This window comes from Ranitomeya imitator, chromosome 1, assembly GCF_032444005.1.
Source record: "Ranitomeya imitator isolate aRanImi1 chromosome 1, aRanImi1.pri, whole genome shotgun sequence".
Taxonomy (NCBI): domain Eukaryota; kingdom Metazoa; phylum Chordata; class Amphibia; order Anura; family Dendrobatidae; genus Ranitomeya; species Ranitomeya imitator.
The window spans coordinates 577,124,243-577,146,515 of record NC_091282.1 but is presented as its reverse complement, the minus strand read 5'-3'; the positions used below and the strand labels follow the sequence as shown (position 1 = coordinate 577,146,515).

The 22,273-nt window shown below is 45.4% G+C and overlaps 1 long non-coding RNA gene across 1 annotated transcript in view; it reads left to right on the top strand.

Moving 5' to 3' along the window:
• The window catches only part of LOC138657941 (uncharacterized), a 57,973-nt gene extending 49,687 nt beyond the window's left edge, over window positions 1-8,286 (top strand). The window contains exons 2-3 of the long non-coding RNA XR_011317265.1: window positions 3,799-3,944; window positions 6,323-8,286. This is a non-coding gene — a long non-coding RNA (uncharacterized lncRNA). The remainder of the gene's footprint in view (window positions 1-3,798; window positions 3,945-6,322) is intronic.
• The last annotated feature ends 13,987 nt before the right edge of the window (window positions 8,287-22,273 follow it).

Genomic DNA, 22,273 nt, shown 5'->3' with positions numbered 1-22,273 from the left:
ATGATTGCACCCTTTAGTGTTTTCGTTTTGTTTTAATGAGAGACATTCACATTTATTTATTGTTTTGGACTACTAACTGGCAGACACTCATTACAATCGGCCTCCGCTGACCAGACCACTGCTGCCCGTGTACCCCTGGAACCAATTATAAAGTGCCTACAGCCAGTCCAATTTTATTATGTTAGGCCTTCGAAGCCTGTCTGCGGTCCCTCCTTCCACTAGGCCTCCACTGACCAGACCACTGCTGCCCATGTACCCCTGGAACCAATTGTAAATTGCCTACAGCCAGCCCAATTTATTATGTTAGGCCTTTGAAGCCTGTCTGCGGTCCCTCCTTCCACTAGGCCTCCACTGACCTGTCTACTGCTGCCCGTGTACCCCTGGAACCAATTTTAAATTGCCTACAGCCAGCCCAATTTATTATCTTATAGTAGATGAATAACTTGGCACTCAACTTGGTGGATAGTGATAATCAAGAAAAACAAAATTTATTACTTGGAGTAGCAGTCCAATAAGATATAAACGTTTCGGTCAAACATTAAGACCTTCTTCAGTAAACTGCATAGATATGTGACAAAATATGACAATAACAATGTTGAAAAATAAATAATAAACAAAACAAAAGTAAATCTCATGGTCAAAATATGTGATGGGAGGTGTTAGGTCTCGAGTTCCCGCTTCTGCACAGGGGGAATCTCGAGCCATCTCCGCTGCGGTCTCCCATTCTCATCCAGCCGCAGTGGAGTCTGCTCAGCAAGGACGTCGGTCCCAGCGTCTTGCTCAGTCTCACTCTGTACAGAGAGTTACTGCTGCTTCTTCAGCTTCTGCCATTAAAGCCAGTGCTGGTCAGCAGCGAGCGGACTTCTCTGGGACTAAGTCCTTGTCTGCACACACTGAGCATGCCCAGGGCAAGATCTCCCGTTGGAGATCGAGGGTGATGTGCTCAGGCTCTGCAGCACATTCCATTGGTCCTCTTGGCAGGTCTTGGAAGGGTAAAGTTTCTGTGGCCACTTCCTGTGCTGCAACTATATAAACTGCGCATGACCGCAGCCATGCGCTAGTGTACAATTGTTAATGTGTGTATGTTGTGAGTGCAAGTCGTCCTTGGATACCCCTACCCTATTGAATGTTTGTTCGCGGAAGGTGTATGGTTGCTATCTAGCGCCCGACTTAGCCTACAGCACTAATCACACATTACAGCGTCCAGTTGCTGTGACCGCCAGTACGGCGCCGTGCACTTTCTCTGTGCTTTCCTTACCCAAGCATGGGTGGTTAGTGGCGTTCGTCAGTGCGGCACCGCATGCACTCTTGTGCCTTAATATTGTTATTTAGTTTCCTTACACACCCAGTTGCGGTGTTGTGCCAGCAAGGGTCTAATCGGACTTCAATCCTAGTTGGGGTTGAGTTCGCTGACTACTTGCTCGCGCTCTATGTGCAGTACCGCGGTCCTGTGACGCAACAGGATCGCTTCCTTCACGCTGGGTGAAGTTTAACCCACGTGTGTTTACTTATGAGTACCGCCATATAGTCCGTCATTACTTGGCAGCAGGTTCCATCTCTGCACGGTGGACCCCGGGCTGCGAACGCACCATACTCTATCTGTCTTATTATTTGGTGCGTTCCGCTAGCCCTAACAGGAGGGAAGGAAGGGAAGAGAGGTAGGGAAAAATTTTTTTTACATACCCGACTGCTATTATGATGGAGTCATGCGCACATCATCCTCTTGATGACGCGCCCTCTGGCTCTGGCCCCATAGTCCTTTCTTATTACGCTCCTCCGGCGACTGCCGCCCCCCGGGACTACATGTCCCATTATGCTCAGCGCCTTCTTCTGGTGTGACGCACTTCCGGCCCCATTAATCACAGCGTCTCTCCTAATGACGCTCCTTCAGCGGCTGCCACCCCCGGGACTACAGGTCCCATAGTGCTCAGCGCCTGCTTCCGGTATTACGCACTTCCGGCCGCCGATCTCATAGGTAGTCCCGCCCCACCGCTATTTAGGCCGGTTCCTTGTGGTTAGGAGCATTCAACCAGCGGTGGATACCGCGTTGATGTACTCCTACGGCCTGCTATTCATCGGTGAGTTACCTTCATTTCTGCTTATTCTGACTTTTGCTTGCCGGTCACTGTGGTTTTCTCCTGACAATCTGCCCTGTTTCAGGAGAAGACCGCTATCATTATCCCTACTTGGAACTCTCTCCTGTATACTATATACAATAGGTGAGCATACTTGTCCCTCTACTCTTATACATGTTTCCATTGAGCCTCACACTTATATTATATTATATTATATATTTCTCCTAGATTACGGCTGCTCCCATTCCTTATTTTGAATCTCTATTAGGATTTCTTTGTCTATGGTGAGAATTATAATGTCTGGTACATAGTCTACTGTTTTACGGGCCCAGTTACAGTGTTCTTTCCTCTCACCTATAGCTATCTTCTGGAGACCGTCTAGTATCAGTGTCTCTGACACCATCCCTCTGCAACGTATCTCTCCAGTTTTCTACAGTAGGTGTGTTTCCTACTTCTCTGCCCCTCCTGTGGTCTAGTTCCACTACTTAGTTACTTATTATCCTATCTTTTCAGCCCATTCTTCTACAGTAGCCTTTGTCTATTCTTCCTTGTGGATAAGAACTTATATCCTCTTATTTGGTTAGTACATCTATTTTCTCCGTATTCTAGTATCCATATGGCACATTTCTTACACATCCCTCTTGTTCCCTAGCCTACATGCCTTTATCATCGAGGTCCTTCAAGATTTCAACATAGGACCCCTCATTCTCATATATATATTAGTGCCCTATAGACTTCATCATAATAGCAGTCGGGTATGTAAAAAAAAATTTTCCCTACCTCTCTTCCCTTCCTTCCCTCCCATCACATATTTTGACTATGAGATTTACTTTTGTTTTGTTTACTATTTATTTTTCAACATTGTTATTGTCATATTTTGTCACATATCTATGCAGTTTACTGAAGAAGGTCTTAATGTTTGACCGAAACGTTTATATCTTATTGGACTGCTACTCCAAGTAATAAATTTTGTTTTTCTTGATTATCACTATCCACCAAGTTGAGTGCCAAGTTATTCATCTACTATATATTTACTGGTGTGGGAAACCTCTCTTGAGCACCGACACAGCTGTGCCACGACATACTTCACTATTGACTTTCCTTTGCGTGAGCACGCTGTCTGCTATGTCATCCTTGACATTTTCATATAACCCGGATGAAAATAATACCATACTTTCTAAGTTAAATCTCCCCAGTGATTTCCTCAAAGCACCTCCGAGAGAAACGAGAGGGAGGGATTTGGAGCGTGAACAACGACACCAGATCAATTTGGAACTACATTGTGCCACCCTTACCGAATACCTGCGTGTGAAGAGAATCCCGAGGGGGTTGCGAGTTCCCCTCCGTCCTACCTTGTTCAGTGACTGTCAGGAATTCTTTCAAAAATATGAGCAAATACTGAATAAGTGCTCATTTGATTTAATGACTCTTACAGTAGAACACTTGCAAAAAGCTATAGCCTCCAGTAAAGACACCATAAAAAACATCGAGACACAACTATCATCTTCCAGTACTGCCGAAGAACTTGAGGCCTTAAAAACTCATATTAAAACAGTCACTGACCAACATAGACGAGATACTGAATATAGGAAGAGGACCAAATTTCAAAGAGACTCTGATGATTACCAAAACAATCGAGTCTATCGCTGGCAAGATAGATCTACATTCTACCCTAACACAACTAGATCTGATTTTCATTCCTCCATTGACCTTTCTACTTCAGGTTCAGAAACGGACAGACGTGACAACCCCAGTGGATCCAACGGTTTTTTAGGCCAGCGAAGACGACGACAACCACAAAGAAGAAGAGGACAAGGAGGAGTCAACGAAAGAAGAGACGCGGACTTCTACAGGGTGACCCGGTCCCAGGTAAAACACCATTGGTGATAAATATCTCATCAAAGACTCTCAGCATTGCGGAACACAACGTCCTGCAGAAAGGCCTCTCCTTCTGCCCTTCATACAAATTCGACACGTTCAGTATGGACATGGACTTACATCGGTTTTACCGCCGCTTGAGACTACTAGTACATTTTGACTCCTCTGAGACATCTCCGGTGATCACCTCAGACACCCCTAGATCTTTGATTTCGTCACATAGTTTAGGATTACGCAACAAGAGTACGTATAGACCACCTAGATCCTCTCATGCGGTTGAAGCCTTTATAGGCATCATTGAGCAATCCTTCTCTAAACTCCATCAGGATATTGAGACACATAAATTACACACCTCTATCAATCTCAGTGCCCCTGACTTCCAAGCCCTACAAACATTAAGAAACAATAAGGAAATCATTATCAAGCCAGCCGATAAAGGCGGGGCTATAGTGATCATGAACAAATCTGATTACATTACAGAGATCCAACGACAATTATGTGACGACACTATTTACCGTCTGTTACCGGCTGACCCCACCACCATGATTAGAAACCTCATCAAGGAGACTCTTGATCCCTACGTAGAAAAGGGTGTCATTGATGGTAAAACGCGAGAATATCTGACTAAGGATTTCCCTATCATCCCGGTCTTCTATATACTGCCCAAGATACATAAGAATCTTGAGCACCCACCGGGCCGTCCGATAGTGGCCTCTACTGAATCCATACTCTCCCCACTGGCCATTTTTCTGGAGAAGATCCTGACACCACTCATACGTATGTCACCATTTCTCCTCGATACAGGTGATTTCCTACGCCAACTACGCAACATAGACTCTCTTCCAGCTGACCTCTTACTAGTCTCTCTAGACGTTAAAGACCTGTATACGTCTATTCCTCACGCCCAAGGGATTCTCAGCGTTAGACATTTACTCACTAACTCATTACTCCACGCTGACGTAGTTAACCTCTGTATATATCTATTGACTATAGTTCTTACAAAAAAATTTTTTATGTTTGAAGACAAATTCTTTTTGCAAACTAAAGGTACCGCCATGGGGTCTAACGTAGCTCCGCCATATGCCAACAGCTACATGGCCCTATTCGAGGAGGAGATTGTATACCCAAACCCTCTGTTCCAAGCCTACTGCCCCTTTTGGAGACGCTACATAGACGACGTTTTCTGTCTATGGACTGGCACACCACAGACTTTGGACCTATTTCTCCATACACTTAATACGGCCTGGCCAGGACTTACTTTTACCATGACGAGCGATACAGAGAGAGTCAGTTTTTTGGACACGCTGATTTTCAGGGATGAACTAGGTACCCTCAGGACAGATCTGTACACTAAGCCAACTGACAGAAATAGTTTGTTGCACTACAGCAGTTTACATCCTAATGCTACAAAAAAATCCATCCCTCGGTCACAATTCAAACGTGTACAGAGGATAGTCACCGATCCTAACCTTCTCAAGACCAGAACAGACGAGATGTATCTCAAGTTTAGAGAAAGGGGCTATCCACCCGAGCTCTTAACTGAGGCCATCAATCCCCACACTGCAGCACGTCCCCTCAATAACAAAAGAATACCCTTTGTGCATGTGTATCACCCATATGTACACATTCTACATCACAGCATTAGACGACATTGGAATCTACTTCGTACAGCTCATCCACAGATCCCAGAATTTCAGGATCACTTCCTACCATGCTATAAACGCCCTTCTAATATCCGTGATTCATTGGTCAAAGCTGACTTAGGCATGAATAAGGATAATACGCAACGCTTCCTCACTCAACCTAAGCATGGTACCTTTCCATGCCTACATTGCAATCAATGCAACAGTGTTATCAAGGGGGACGTCTTTCATCATCCCCACTCTGGTAAGAAGTATAATATCAAAGGGTACTTTACTTGTGATTCATCATTTGTTATTTATGCGATTAAATGTCCATGTGGCCTCCTGTATATCGGTGAGACAACTCAACCTATTAGGTCCCGTATCTCGAAGCATAAGTCCACCATTCGCTGTCAGAATCTACTTTTGCCACTTCCGTCCCATTTTTCAGTCAAGGGCCACAACATTTCACAACTGAGGTTTCAAATATTGGAACACATCCCGGTACAGAGACGGGGTGGGAACAGAATCCACCTCCTTAAAAAGAAGGAGGCATACTGGATCCATGAACTACAAACTCTGGCTCCTAAGGGTCTTAACAGAGAGTATGACCCCTTGGCCTTTATTTAAGATTGTCTTCGTGTTACTCCTCTGTGATGCCATATATTAGGTGTTATGCCATGTATTAGGTGTTATATGCAGGTTACACAGTATGCCATATACTAATATGCCTGTCTTTCTCTACAGAGTCGCCTTTATTGACATTCATCATGCAAGTCACTGCCTGCTCCCTCCCCCTCCTTGGATTTCCCTTTCCTCTGTTCCCTACCCGGCTGCATTTGTTGTTACCATGCTATATTTATTTGTATTTCCTTCTCCGTGTACATACATCCACCCATCTGTATATGTATTATGCCACCGTTTTGTTATTGTTCCCCTTCCACACTTACACTAATATTAGATTTTGTATCATCTCCTACTACGTTCTTCCGGCTTTTGCCTATTGCACTACATTTCCCAGTAGGCCCAGACCGGTATTTTTGCCATGCGCACATCATCCTCTTGATGACGCGCCCTCTGGCTCTGGCCCCATAGTCCTTTCTTATTACGCTCCTCCGGTGACTGCCGCCCCCCGGGACTACATGTCCCATTATGCTCAGCGCCTTCTTCTGGTGTGATGCACTTCCGGCCCCATTAATCACAGCGTCTCTCCTAATGACGCTCCTTCAGCGGCTGCCACCCCCGGGACTACAGGTCCCATAGTGCTCAGCGCCTGCTTCCGGTATTACGCACTTCCGGCCGCCGATCTCATAGGTAGTCCCGCCCCACCGCTATTTAGGCCGGTTCCTTGTGGTTAGGAGCATTCAACCAGCGGTGGATACCGCGTTGATGTACTCCTACGGCCTGCCATTCATCGGTGAGTTACCTTCATTTCTGCTTATTCTGACTTTTGCTTGCCGGTCACTGTGGTTTTCTCCTGACAATCTGCCCTGTTTCAGGAGAAGACCGCTATCATTATCCCTACTTGGAACTCTCTCCTGTATACTATATACAATAGGTGAGCATACTTGTCCCTCTACTCTTATACATGTTTCCATTGAGCCTCACACTTATATTATATTATATTATATATTTCTCCTAGATTACGGCTGCTCCCATTCCTTATTTTGAATCTCTATTAGGATTTCTTTGTCTATGGTGAGAATTATAATGTCTGGTACATAGTCTCCTGTTTTACGGGCCCAGTTACAGTGTTCTTTCCTCTCACCTATAGCTATCTTCTGGAGACCGTCTAGTATCAGTGTCTCTGACACCATCCCTCTGCAACGTATCTCTCCAGTTTTCTACAGTAGGTGTGTTTCCTACTTCTCTGCCCCTCCTGTGGTCTAGTTCCACTACTAAATTACTTATTATCCTATCTTTTCAGCCCATTCTTCTACAGTAGCCTTTATCTATTCTTCCTTGTGGATAAGAACTTATATCCTCTTATTTGGTTAGTACATCCATTTTCTCCGTATTCTAGTATCCATATGGCACATTTCTTACACATCCCTCTTGTTCCCTAGCCTACATGCCTTTATCATCGAGGTCCTTCAAGATTTCAACATAGGACCCCTCATTCTCATATATATATTAGTGCCCTATTGACTCCATCATAATAGCAGTCGGGTAAGTAAAAATTTTTTTTCCCTACCTCTCTTCCCTTCCTTCCCTCCCATCACATATTTTGACTATGAGATTTACTTTTGTTTTGTTTATTATTTATTTTTCAACATTGTTATTGTCATATTTTGTCACATATCTATGCAGTTCACTGAAGAAGGTCTTAATGTTTGACCGAAACGTTTATATCTTATTGGACTGCTACTCCAAGTAATAAATTTTGTTTTTCTTGATTATCACTATCCACCAAGTTGAGTGCCAAGTTATTCATCTACTATATATTTACTGGTGTGGGAAACCTCTCTTGAGCACCGACACAGCTGTGCCACGACATACTTCACAATTTATTATCTTAGGCCTTCGAAGCCTGTCTGCGGTCCCTCCTTCCACTAGGCCTCCACTGACCAGTCTACTGCTGCCCGTGTACCCCTTGAACCAATGTTAAAGTGCCTACAGCCCAATATTTTTTTATGTTAGGCCTTCGAAGCCTGTCTGCGGCCCGTTCTTTCAACTACTACTACACTGACCAGTCTACTGCTGCCCGTGTACCCCTGGAACCTATTTAAAAGTGCCTACAGCCCAATATTTTTTTATGTTAGGCCTTTGAAGCCTGTCTGCGGCCCGTTCTTTCTACTACTCCTACACTGACCAGACCACTGTTGCCCGTGTACCCCTGGAACCTATTTAAAAGTGCCTACAGCCCAATATTTTATTATGTTAGGCCTTCGAAGCCTGTCTGCGGCCCGTTCTTTCTACTACTACTACACTGACCAGACCACTGCTGCCTGTGTACCCCTGGAACCTATTTAAAAGTGCCTACAGCCCAATATTTTTTTATGTTAGGCTTTCGAAGCCTGTCTGCGGCCCGTTCTTTCTACTACTCCTACACTGACCAGACCACTATTGCCCGTGTACCCCGGGAACCTATTTAAAAGTGCCTACAGCCCAATATTTTATTATGTTAGGCCTTCAAAGCCTGTCTGCGGCCCGTTCTTTCTACTACTACTACACTGACCAGACCACTGCTGCCCGTGTACCCCTGGAACCTATTTAAAAGTGCCTACAGCCCAATATTTTTTTATGTTAGGCTTTCAAAGCCTGTCTGCGGCCCGTTCTTTCTACTACTCCTACACTGACCAGACCACTGCTGCCCGTGTACCCCTGGAACCTATTTAAAAGTGCCTACAGCCCAATATTTTATTATGTTAGGCCTTCGAAGCCTGTCTGCGGCCCGTTCTTTCTACTACTCCTACACTGACCAGACCACTGCTGCCCGTGTACCCCTGGAACCTATTTAAAAGTGCCTACAGCCCAATATTTTTTTATGTTAGGCTTTCAAAGCCTGTCTGCGGCCCGTTCTTTCTACTACTCCTACACTGACCAGACCACTGCTGCCCGTGTACCCCTGGAACCTATTTAAAAGTGCCTACAGCCCAATATTTTATTATGTTAGGCCTTCGAAGCCTGTCTGCGGCCCGTTCTTTCTACTACTCCTACACTGACCAGACCACTGCTGCCCGTGTACCCCTGTAACCTTTTTTAAGCTGCAGTGAGCCACATTTTTGGTTTAAAGCCTACTACCTGTGTCTGTCTGCGCCACTCAATACAGCTGTGTTCCTTTGAAAAAAGCTGAGCGTCAATCGTCTTGTTTTCAGCCTCTAGGAATTTTAAAACTGCATTGGGGCTACAACTTTGGTAGGGCCTACTAACAGTGTCTGCCGCCCCAAGGTGTGCCCCAGGTTTCGTCCACATTGCTTCGATCTTCCTACTCTCGTTTAGTAGTTGGTGAAAACTACACTGCATTAGGCCTACAAATTTGGTATGGGGTCTAGAGAGACGGTGTGTTACACTCCAAGGTGTTCCCCAGGTTTCGTCCACATTGCTTCGATCTTCCTACTCTCGTTTAGAAGTTGTTGTAAACTACACTGCATTAAGCCTACAAATTGGGTATGGGGTGTAGAGACGGTGTCTTCCACTCCAAGGTATTCTCCAGGTTGCCTTTCCTGAGCTTCTATCTTCAGGCTCTTGTTAAATAGTGGTTAAATGGAACAACTGCATTTGGCGTACTAGTTGGTTTGGGGCCTACTAACAGTGTCTGCCGCTCCTTGCTGTTCTCCTGGTTTCCTGTCCTGAAATTCCATTTTCAGGCTCTCGTTAAGTAGTTGTTAATGTTAGACTGCATTTGGCCTACTAGTTGGGTTGGGGCCTACTATCGGTGTCTGCCACTCCTTGCTGTTCTCCTCCACTGAACAAAGCTGTGCCGCCTGTTTACTACGGTTGCCAATTTTGAACTGCATTTCGACTACTTACTGATTTGGGCCTACTCTCTGTGACAGCCTCTCATTCCAGTTGTCCTCCACTGCAATGCCCCCTGGTTAGTCCTGTGTTACCAATTTTGAACTGCATTTAGCCCACTTTATTCTTTGGGCCTATATCTGTGTTTCCTCCTCATCCTGCCCATTGCCCAGCCAGTGATAGATGAGTCTGCTGGTACATTGACCCATAACGCAACATTCCCCGTGCACGCTACACAGCAAGATTGTGACCCTGCTGAAAGTCAGGTTCCTCTTCCCGCATACCATACCACCTTACACGGGGACAAAGAGGAAGGTGCAGATGAAAGTGCAGGTTCCTTCATCAGGTGGGGGGAGGAATACTAGTTGGCGACGTCACTGGCACAGGGCCTCTCATAGTACGCAAAAGTGTTGCTGCCGGTGGGAGGCGCCCCCGCCGTGCAAACACACCGCTGTACTTTGAGGGGCCCTGTGCCAGTGCCAATGCCAACGAGTGGGCCCCCCCTGCTTGCTCAGGATCACAGCACTTGCAAAGTTGAAATACATACCTCTCCTTGTTCCACTGCCGTGACGTGGTCCAGATTTACTGGGCCCACTAATTACTTGAACCAGCCCTACCCCCCACAACTTTAGCCAAATGACCCCCAATTTCAAATGCCTTCCAATTATTATAAGGTAAATTACCTGTGGGCAGCACGGTGGCGCAGTGGTTAGCACTACAGCCTTGCAGCGCTGGGGTCCTGGGTTCTAATCCCACCCAGGACAACATCTGCAAAGAGTTTGTATGTTCTCTCCGTGTTTGCGTGGGTTTCCTCCGGGCACTCCGGTTTCCTCCCACATACCAAAGACATACTGATAGGAATTCTAGATTGTGAGCCCAATCGGGGACAGTGATGATAATGTGTGCAAAACTGTAAAGCGCTGCGGAATATGTTAGCGCTATATAAAAATAAAGATTATTATTATTATTAATTACGATTGACAAGCTTCTGTAACAAGAATGGATGTTTTTGCCATTAAAATGGGCAGTGTAGGTGTTTTCCTGGCCTCCACTCACTGCCGACTATGCTCCCCCATTGACTTGCATTGGGTTTCGTGTTTCGGTCGATCCCCGACTTTTCGCGATAATCGGCCGATTCCACTCGACTCAACTTCTAAGATAGTCGGGCTTCGCGAAACACGGCTCGACTCTAAAAAGGTCAAGGTCGCTCAACCCTATTCATGACTCCACAATATGAAAGATCCTGGGCAAAACGAAAGACGAAAACCACTGCTGAGTAATAGGAACCTAAAGGCTCAACTCAGTTTTGCCAGAAAACATCTTATTGATCCCCAAGACTTTTGGGAGAATACACTGTGGACTGATGAGTAGTGTTGAGCGATACCTTCCGATATATCGGTATCGGTTTGGATCGGCCGATATCCAAAAAATATCGGATATCGCCGGTACCGATAAGGAAACCAATGCTAGTCAATGGGATACAAATATCGGAATGAAAATAATAATAATAATAATAATAATTTTTTTATTTATATAGCGCCAACAAATTCCGCAGCACTTTACAATTAAGCAGGGGCATGTACAGACAAATTCAGTACAAGTTAAGACAATTTAAACAGTGACATTAAGGGTGAGGTCCCTGCTCGCAAGCTTACAATCTACAAGGAAATGGGGGGACACAATAGGTGAAAGTGCGTGTTATTTCAGGTCTGGCAATTATAATAAATAGGGATTTTCATATAAAGCTGCATGATCCGGTCATCAGCCCGTGTGTTTAAGTGCAATAGTCAAGCATCAAGTGCAGTTATCATGTGCATGGAGGGTGTGGAGACAGATGAATAGTAGGGTGCAGATTCACATGCAGATAATATTTGGAAGGAGGGAACAGGACAAAGTTAGTTTACAGAGTAGTTGATTTGGTAGGCTTGTTTGAAGAGATGGGTTTTTAAAGCGCGCTTGAATAGGTCGGGGCTAGGTATCAGTCTGATCGTCTGGGGAAGTGCATTCCAGAGAGCTGGCGCAGCACGAGAGAAGTCTTGAAGACGGAGGTGCGAGGTTCGGATAATGGGGGATGTTAGTCTTAGGTCATTTGTAGAACGGAGGGCACGTGTAGGGCGATAGACTGAGATGAGAGAGGAGATATAAGGCGGTGCAGAACTGTGGAGAGCTTTGTGGGTGAGAGAGATGAGTTTATACTGGACCCTGCAGCGAATGGGTAGCCAGTGTAATGACTGGCACAAGATGGAGGCATCAGTGAAGCGGCTGGACAGAAATATGACCCTGGCTGCCGCATTTAAGATGGATTGGAGAGGAGAAAGTTTGGAAAAAGGGAGACCGATCAGAAGAGAGTTGCAGTAGTCCAGACGGGAATGAATGAGAGCGACAGTAAGAGTCTTAGCAGTTTCCAAGGTGAGAAAAGGTCGGATTCTGGAGATGTTTTTAAGATGCAGGTGACAGGAGCGAGTGAGTGATCGGATATAGGGAGTAAAGGAAAGTTCGGTGTCAAATATCACCCCAAGACTGCGGGCATGCTGCTTGGGAGTTATGGTTGAACCCTCTTTCCTTGCACATCCTGTTCCGGAGGGGGGAAGAGTGTGGGCGGTGCATGGGTGGAGGCTGCATGTCTGTGTGGGACCATGAGGGGTCTGTGCGGGCCTGCTGGGGGTCTGAACGGGTCTCTCGGGGGTCTGTGCGGGCTGCCGGGGGTATGTACAGGCCGGCCGGGGGTCTGTACGGGCCTCTCGGGGGTCTGTGCGGCCTACCGGAAGTCTGTGTGGCCTGTTGGGGGTCAGTATGGGCCTCTCTGGGGACTGTGCGGCCTGCCGGGGGTCTGTATGGGCCTCTCGGGAGTCTGCGCAGCCTGCCGGGGGTCTGTACGGGCCTCTCGGGGGTCTGTGCAGCCTGCCGGGGGTCTGTACGGTGTTATGATCCGGTGACCTTGGAGCATGAAAACTTTCACTGGAGTAGGTGGTAACTATACTATACTGACCGCAAATCCTGATCTAACAACGCAACTAGAAGTAGCCGTGGGGTGTACCTAACAAGCCCTAGACACCTCGTCACAGCCGGAGGACTAAATACCCCTAAAGATGGAAATAGGAATACTACCTTGCCTCAGAGCAGAACCCCAAAGGATAGGCAGCCCCCCACAAATATTGGCTGTGCGTAGGAGAAGAAAGACACACACAGTCAGAAAACAGGATTTAGCACAAGAGGCCACTCTAGCTAAAATAGGAAAGGCTAGGACAGAGTTCTGTGCGGTCAGTATTAAAACCCTTCCAAAAATATCAACAGCAGATTATACAAAAAATTCCTCCATCTAACTAAAGACGTGGAACGTATATCTGCAACTCCAGAGACTACTAAACTCAGAGCAGGAATACAATAAAAAAACAAGCGCCATAGAAAAAGAAACAGACACTTATCTTTGCTGAATTGGCAGCTAAGCAGGAGAAGCCAGACAGAGATCCAACACTTCCCAAGAAACATTGACAACTGGAAAGGACTAATGAGTCCTGCAAACCTAAATACCTCAGTCAGAACTGCAATCAGCAGATACACCTGTCCAGGACTGCAGCCCGGAGACAACTGCATTATCACCTACAACCACCGGAGGGAGCCCAAAAGCAGAATTCACAACAGTACCCCCCCCTTGAGGAGGGGTCACTGAACCCTCACCAGAGCCCCCAGGCCGATCAGGATGAGCCAGATGAAAGGCACGAACCAAATCAGCGGCATGTGTTATGACCTGGTGGTAAGGAAAATAATGGACCTGGTGGTTAAGAGCACACGGAATGACCAGATAGTTACAAATAATATAGGACGAGCTTTGAGATGTGGGAACTCTGCTGACCGCAATCCCTAATCCTAACACACATACTAGAAATAGCCGTGGATTGCTCCTAACGCTCCCTATGCAACTCGACACAGCCTAAGGAACTAGCTAGCCCTGAAGATAGAAAAATAAGCCTACCTTGCCTCAGAGAAATTCCCCAAAGGAAAAGGCAGCCCCCCACATATAATGACTGTGAGTAAAGATGAAAATACAAAACACAGAGATGAAATAGATTTAGCAAAGTGAGGCCCGACTTACTGAACAGACTGAGGATAGGAAAGGTAACTTTGCGGTCAGCACAAAAAACTACAAAAAGACCACGCAGAGGGCACAAAAGACCCTCCGCACCGACTCACGGTGTGGAGGCGCTCCCTCTGCGTCCCAGAGCTTCCAGCAAGCAAGACAAAAATCAAAATAGCAAGCTGGACAGAAAAAGAGCAAACTCAAAACGGTTAAATCACAGAGAGAACGTGAAAAATCAGCAAATAAAACCATGGCAGACGAACAGAAAAAAGGTGCTCATGGTGCTCTTGACTCATATCTAAAAAAAAAAAATGATGTTTCTCAAACCCCTACTAGACGATCTCTCAAAAAAGCGATCTCATCTGAAAACATAGATGAATCAGACCCCAGTGAGGCAGACTCTGACAGTGATTCCACTACAGGAGACGTTGCCCCTATTTCTAGAGCCTTCATGAGAAAATTGATGGCCCAAAACATGAAGCCACTTATAGAGGAAATCTCAGGTATGCGCTCTGACCTTCAGAATCTAGGCCACAGAGTTGAGTCCCTCGAATCCGCAAACGTCGACATGGCGGAAGCTGTTACCTGCCTAAATGAACAAGCCCTTAAGCAGCAACAACATCTGAACGCAGCACTGCTAGCTGTTGAAGACCAAGAAAACAGGAGCAGAAGGAAAAATATTCCCGGAATCCTTCGCCCGGGAAGCACTAGACAAGGTAACTAAAGAAATTTTCACTAATCTTCTAGGACCAGAAAGAGCCTCAAAAGTTATCATTGAAAGAGTCCATGATGCACTAAGGCCTAAACCAAAGCCTGAGGAATCACCCAGAGATATTATCTGCGGGCTTCTTAGCTTTGTAGACACAGCCGCTATTCTAGCAAGTGCTAGGGAACAAGAAAAAATACAATATGAAAACTCACAATTACAGCTCTTTCAGGACTTAGCCCCGTCCACTTTAGCAAAAAGACGGATCCTCAAACCCCTTATTGCCGCCCTGAAGGCCAAGAATTTAACATACAAGTGGCTTTTTCCATTTGGCCTGGCAGTGAACATCGCTAGCCGTCAACTTACGATCCGCACCCCAGAGGACCTTCAAAAGGCCTGGGAGACTCTGGACATTCCGCCAATAAATATACCCTCCTGGATGCCAATCAATTCCAACTGGAACCTGCCTCCAATGAAGAAGCCCTTGGATTGGTCGCAAAAGAAGAAACACACTTCTCCTAAAGTCAAGAAACAAGACCCTAAGAAACACCCACCATGAAAGCCCTTTTCCTCCTCATGCCCTTTATTTGGTAAAATAAGAGTAGCTGTTTGGACTGTTTAGTTTTTTCAGATAGCTACCTTTGCCTTTCTAAAGTTTTTATCTTTAAATCACTATAATATATTTTTTCATTGCAATAGACCAGATCACAACTTGGACTACCCCTCGCCTATGTCTGGGTATTCTTCCCCCCCCCCCCCCCTGCGATGGGCGAGGATTTATATGTTTATATTTTGCTGTTTACGTTTTTTCCCTCTTTTCCCAGGTACCGAGATGGGATAACCTCCTCTTCAGGACATGTTGAGTGCAAATAGTAAGGTGAGCTCCGGGTCCGTCACAGTTGCCTCCTTTAACGTAAAAGGCCTTAACACGCCCGCAAAAAGAAACCAAATTCTTAATCTCCTAAAAAAAACAAAAAACTCAAGTAGCTTTCCTCCAGGAAACACACTTTAAAAACGGTAGAGTACCTAACACCTCTTTCTCTCCATATCCAACGTGGTTCAATAGCTGCAACTCTTCTGCGTCCAAGGGTGTTAGTATAGTACTAAAAAAAGGTGTACCGTTCTCGCCCAAAGATGTACTGAGTGACCATGAGGGGAGATATATCTTTGTTAAGGGACATTTAGCCAACACCCTAGTCACATTCGCCAACCTCTACGCACCCAATAAACACCAGGTTCAGTGGATATCAAAAGCACTAGAGGTACTACAACTTTTCACCGAGGGTTTATTAATTGTAGGAGGGGACTTCAACATCACCCTAAATCCTGAGATTGACTCCTCAAGCGGTCTGTCCTTTGTTTCTCAAAAATTAAGGCATAACCTCCTGAACAAACTATCCACCCTACATCTCATCGACCCATGGCGTATCATCCATCCCACCACTAAAGACTTCACCTTTTTCTCCCCCCCTCACTCATCCTACCATCGTATTGACATCCTCTTGATACAATCGCGATCCTTAAATCTAATTAAATCCACAAGCATAGGCTCTATCACAATCTCAGACCACGCTCCGATTTTCATGGACATTGCTATTGACACCTTGTCCCGTCCTGCGACATCCTGGAGACTAAACGAATCCTTATTGGATAACCCACAAAATCTAGAGAGAATAAAGTACGCGCTTTCGCGATATTTTGTAGAAAATGTTACAGATGGTTCACTAACACCCAATATATGGGAGGCTCACAAAGCGGTACTACGGGGAGAACTCATCTCAATCGGAGCACACGCAAAAAAACAAAGAGATAAGGAGATGATGTCTCTTCTACATCAAATCGCAATCACAGAACGTCTCCACAAAAAAACTGGCACGCAAAATCTCCAGCAGGAACTAGTCGACCTTCGCGTCAAGTTAAAGGACTTGCTCAACATCAAATCTGCAAAGATCTTCATGCATTGTAGACATCGATTCTATATGCACGGGAACAAAAATAGCAAACTGACCTCCCACCTTCTCAAAAAACAGAAGGATAGTAAATTTATAAAGCAGGTATACAAAGACCCAAACACGAAGGTCGACAGATCCGAAGATATCGCTGAGGCGTTCAGACGCTACTATCAATCCCTCTATAATTTAGTACCCCCCGAATCAATGAAAGATTGTGTTGAGGCGACAGATAGAATCCAAGAATTCTTAGCCCCCCTTTCCCTCCCAAAGATTCATCCCAAAGACCATGCGGCCCTTCTGTATCAAGTCACCAGTCAAGAAATTAACGACACTTTACAAAACATGGCAACTAATAAAACTCCTGGTCCAGATGGCTTCCCAGTGTCATATTATAAAAAAATTTCGGATCTACTCCTCCCACATCTGACTTCCCTATTTAACTCCTTTCTTGCAGGAAATCCCCCAACCAAACAGACTTTAGAAGCTCACATATCTGTCATCCCCAAAGAAGGGAGAGATGGCAGCCAATGCAGCAACTATCGCCCAATATCTTTATTAAACTCTGATCTTAAACTTTGGGCTAAAATCCTTGCATCTAGGATTAACAGTGTTCTTGAGTCCCTGATACACCCTGACCAGATTTGTTTTGTCAAAGGTCATGAAGGGAAGGACAACACTTTAAAAATTCTTTTAGCCATATCACATGCCAGACGCTCCGGAACCCCGTTGGCTCTCTTATCAACTGACGCCGAGAAGGCCTTTGACAGAGTCAGTTGGCACTACATGGTATGCACTCTACGGAAGTTTGATTTCCCACAACCTTTTATTGATGCCATCATGACTCTGTATTCAGCTCCAACCGCTAGAGTTAGAGTCAACGGGCTACTTTCGGATCCTTTTGGGATAGGAAATGGGACCAGGCAAGGCTGCCCTCTCTCCCCAACTCTTTTTGTGTTAGTTATGGAGACGTTAATACAGAGAATAAGACAGGAGGAGTCGATAAGGGGACTAACCGTAGAACACACAGAATTTAAAACAGCTGCTTTCGCAGACGATCTTATGATTTTGATCTCAAACCCTAAGACTGCATTCCCCTCTATTTCAAAACTCCTTGACGAATTTGGGGTCATCTCCAACTTTAAAGTAAATATGCACAAATCTGAAGTCATGAACGTTACATTACCAGATGAGGTAGTACTATATCTCAAAAAGTCTACCCCCTTCAATTGGCTCACAGACAAATTGAAATACCTAGGTGTTTTTCTTACTGCAGACCCCTCTACTCTTTACCAACACAATTTTGAACCCCTTATGGACAATCTTCAAGCACTCCTTAAAACCTATGACCTACCATTCCTCTCATGGATTGGGTGGATAAATATAATCAAATCATACATCCTACCAAAAATATTTTACCACATGAACATGGCTCCTATATCCCTTCCCAAGAACTTTTTCACCTCAATCAACAAAATAGTTAAAGGATATGTTTGGAGGGGCAGAAGACCTAGACTCCCATTCAAAATCCTCTCTCTCCCGAAAAAGAAAGGAGGCCTTGGACTCCCTCATTTTGAGACTTACTATCGGGCAATCCATTTGGCCAGATGGATATATCTGGTCAAACCTAGACTTTCCCCAAAAACCCCTAACCTTGAACTCTTATTACTGGGAGGTGGGGCTGGAAAATACCTTTGGACCTCGGCCATCCCTCCGCAAAATTCCATGGAAGGAATAACCAGCAACACATTGTCTATTAGGAGGAAGCTGATCCCAAACAACTGGCCACATTGTCTCTTTTTAGACAACATGCCTTTAGGGGTTGTGCCCTGGCTCATCGAACCAAAATATATAGATGCATTTGACCTCTGGGATTCCTTGCCGAACCTCCCAATTTCTCACTTACTTACCAATCAAATCAATTGTACAAATAGTTGGCCTAGTGACGCCAGGAAGCGACCCCGAGATTTTATACAAATACACCATGTACAACACATTATGTCTAAACTCAAGTCAAACATCCAAAACAACCCAGATTGGCTTTGGTTGGAACTTATACTCAAACTCAATCCCACACCTTCCAAATTAATATCTAAACTATATCATAACCTAATCTCCCCTAAAACTGAATTTAAACCCCTATATATATCCTCTTGGGAGTCTGAGTTGAACATATCTCTCTCCAGTAGGGAAACAGAGCTAGTACTAGGACACTCACACGGGTTCTCAAGATGTGTCCTGTTACAGGAGAATGCTTTTAAAGTTCTCTCCAGATGGTATAGAACCCCTGAATCGCTCTACCACCTGGGCCTCTCGGACTCTCCGCTTTGTTGGAGATGTATGAGGTCAAAGGGCTCGTTATCTCACATATTCTGGTCATGCCCAATAATAACTAAATTCTGGAAAGATGTCTTTGACCGACTCCGCCAAATTGGATTAATAACACAGAACCTAACACCCCAAGAAGTACTACTGTCGCTTCCCACGAAATCATACAAGCCGAAAAAACATGACCTTCTCCCTCTTCTAATAGCCGCAGCCAAACACTTGATCTCCTTACACTGGAGACAAACGACCCCCCCTCACATTGATGAATGGACCAAAAAAGTCCAAGACATCTGTAGGATGGAAGAGTTGTCCAGCTGGGACTCTCATTCACACGACAAATTCTTTCGGACATGGTTGCCATGGCAAATATCATCTAACTCTACTTCATTGCCTTCCACTAGCCATTCTTCTTAGGTATACTAGTTTGTTCCCCCGCAATTTTCCCCATGTTTATTAACATTGCACTGTGGCGGACCCGGGCACTGCTCACCCACCTGGTTGTATTGGTATTACTAAATTTTCTCTCTAGCACTCCTTCCCAGTTAGTTGAAACTACCTGATTATTTCTTGCTGGTTTATAATCTTTTTATACCCGTCTTCTTCAGACGAGTGATTTGCGACTCAGGAAGTTCTACTTGACCGATACATCCCCTCCGGTACACCCCATTCAACCCCCCTCCCCCTTTAATGGTTTTTGTTGTTCTCTTGTTTTATGGTATGTTCTTTGTTTATTTTCTCTTTTTTGTGATCTTGGGTTGCATGACTCGGACTTTGTGATCTAAATTTCCCATCGGAATTTTTTGCAATTGCCTAAGCTATGGACATCTCCGGTGAACAACATGCTCAGTTTCATACATCTGTATGGTGCAATTCTTCCCTTTCAGCAGTTGTAACAATATGTCTCAGATTTATGCGTCCTACTGTATTGTTCATGTATTTTGAAAAGTTGAAAATTAAAAATTAAAAAAAAAAAAAAAAAAAGAATATAGTGAACCTAGCAAAAAAGCCAAAAAAAAAAAAGAAAAATAGCAAACTAAAGAAAAACAAGCAGGAACTTAGCTTCTGCTGGGAAGACAGGTCACAAGAATGATCCAGGAGTGAACTAGACCAATACTGGAACATTGACAGGTGGCATGGAGCAATGATCTAAGTGGAGTTAAATAGAGCAGCCAGCTAACGAATTAACCTCGTCACCTGTGGAAGGAAACTCAGAAGCAGCAGCTCCACTCACAGCCACCAGAGGAAGCCCATGGACAGAACCAGCCGAAGTACCACTCACGACCACAGGAGGGAGCTTGACAACAGAATTCACAACAGTACCCCCCCCCTTGAGGAGGGGTCACCGAACCCTCACCAGAGCCCCCAGGCCGACCAGGACGAGCCAAATGAAAGGCACGAACCAGATCGGCAGCATGAACATCGGAGGCAAAGACCCAGGAATTATCTTCCTGACCAAAACCCTTCCACTTGACCAGGTACTGGAGTTTCCGTCTCGAAATACGAGAATCCAAAATCTTCTTCACCACATACTACAACTCCCCCTCAACCAACACCGGAGCAGGAAGATCAACGGATGGAACCACAGGCGCCACGTATCTCCGCAAAAACGACCTATGGAATACATTATGGATAGCAAAAGAAGCTGGAAGGGTCAAACGAAACGACACAGGATTGAGAACCTCAGAAATCTTATACGGACCAATGAAACGAGGCTTAAACTTAGGAGAGGAAACCTTCATAGGAACATAACGAGATGACAACCAAACCAAATCCCCAACACGAAGTCGGGGACCCACACAGCGCCGGCGGTTAGCGAAACGTTGAGCCTTCTCCTGGGACAATGTTAAATTGTCCACCACATGAGTCCAAATCTGCTGCAACCTATCCACCACAGTATCTACACCAGGACAGTCCGAAGACTCAACCTGCCCTGAAGAGAAACGAGGATGGAAACCAGAATTGCAAAAAAACGGCGAAACCAAAGTAGCCGAGCTGGCCCGATTATTAAGGGCGAACTCAGCCAAAGGCAAAAAGGACACCCAATCATCCTGATCAGCAGAAACAAAGCATCTCAGATATGTTTTCAAAGTCTGATTAGTTCGTTCGGTTTGGCCATTTGTCTGAGGATGGAAAGCCGAGTAAAAAGACAAATCAATGCCCATCCTAGCACAAAAGGCTCGCCAAAACCTCGAAACAAACTGGGAACCTCTGTCCGAAACGATGTTCTCCGGAATGCCATGCAAACGAACCACATGCTGGAAAAACAATGGCACCAAATCAGAGGAGGAAGTCAATTTAGACAAGGGTACCAAATGGACCATCTTAGAGAAGCGATCACAAACCACCCAAATGACCGACATCTTTTGAGAGACAGGGAGATCCGAAATAAAATCCATAGAGGTATGCGTCCAGGGCCTCTTCGGGACCGGCAAGGGCAAAAGCAACCCACTGGCACGAGAACAGCAGGGCTTAGCCCGAGCACAAGTCCCACAGGACTGCACAAAAGAACGCACATCCCGTGACAAAGACGGCCACCAAAAGGATCTAGCCACCAAATCTCTGGTACCAAAGATTCCAGGATGACCAGCCAACACCGAACAATGAACCTCAGAGATAACTCTACTAGTCCATTTATCAGGGACAAACAGTTTCTCCGCTGGGCAACGGTCAGGTCCATCAGCCTGAAATTTTTGCAGCACCCGCCGCAAATCAGGGGAGATGGCAGACAAAATTACCCCCTCTTTGAGAATACCCGCCGGCTCAGGAACACCCGGAGAGTCGGGCACAAAACTCCTTGACAGGGCATCAGCCTTCACATTCTTAGAGCCTGGAAGGTACGAAACCACAAAATCAAAGCTGGAGAAAAATAGCGACCAACGAGCCTGTCTAGGATTCAACCGTTTGGCTGACTCGAGATAAGTCAAATTCTTGTGATCTGTCAAGACCACCACGCGATGCTTAGCTCCTTCAAGCCAATGATGCCACTCCTCGAATGCCCACTTCATGGCCAACAACTCTCGATTGCCAACATCATAATTGCGCTCAGCAGGCGAAAACTTTCTAGAAAAGAAGGCACATGGTTTCATCACCGAGCCATCAGAACTTCTTTGCGACAAAACAGCCCCTGCTCCAATCTCAGAAGCATCAACCTCGACCTGAAACGGGAGCGAAACATCTGG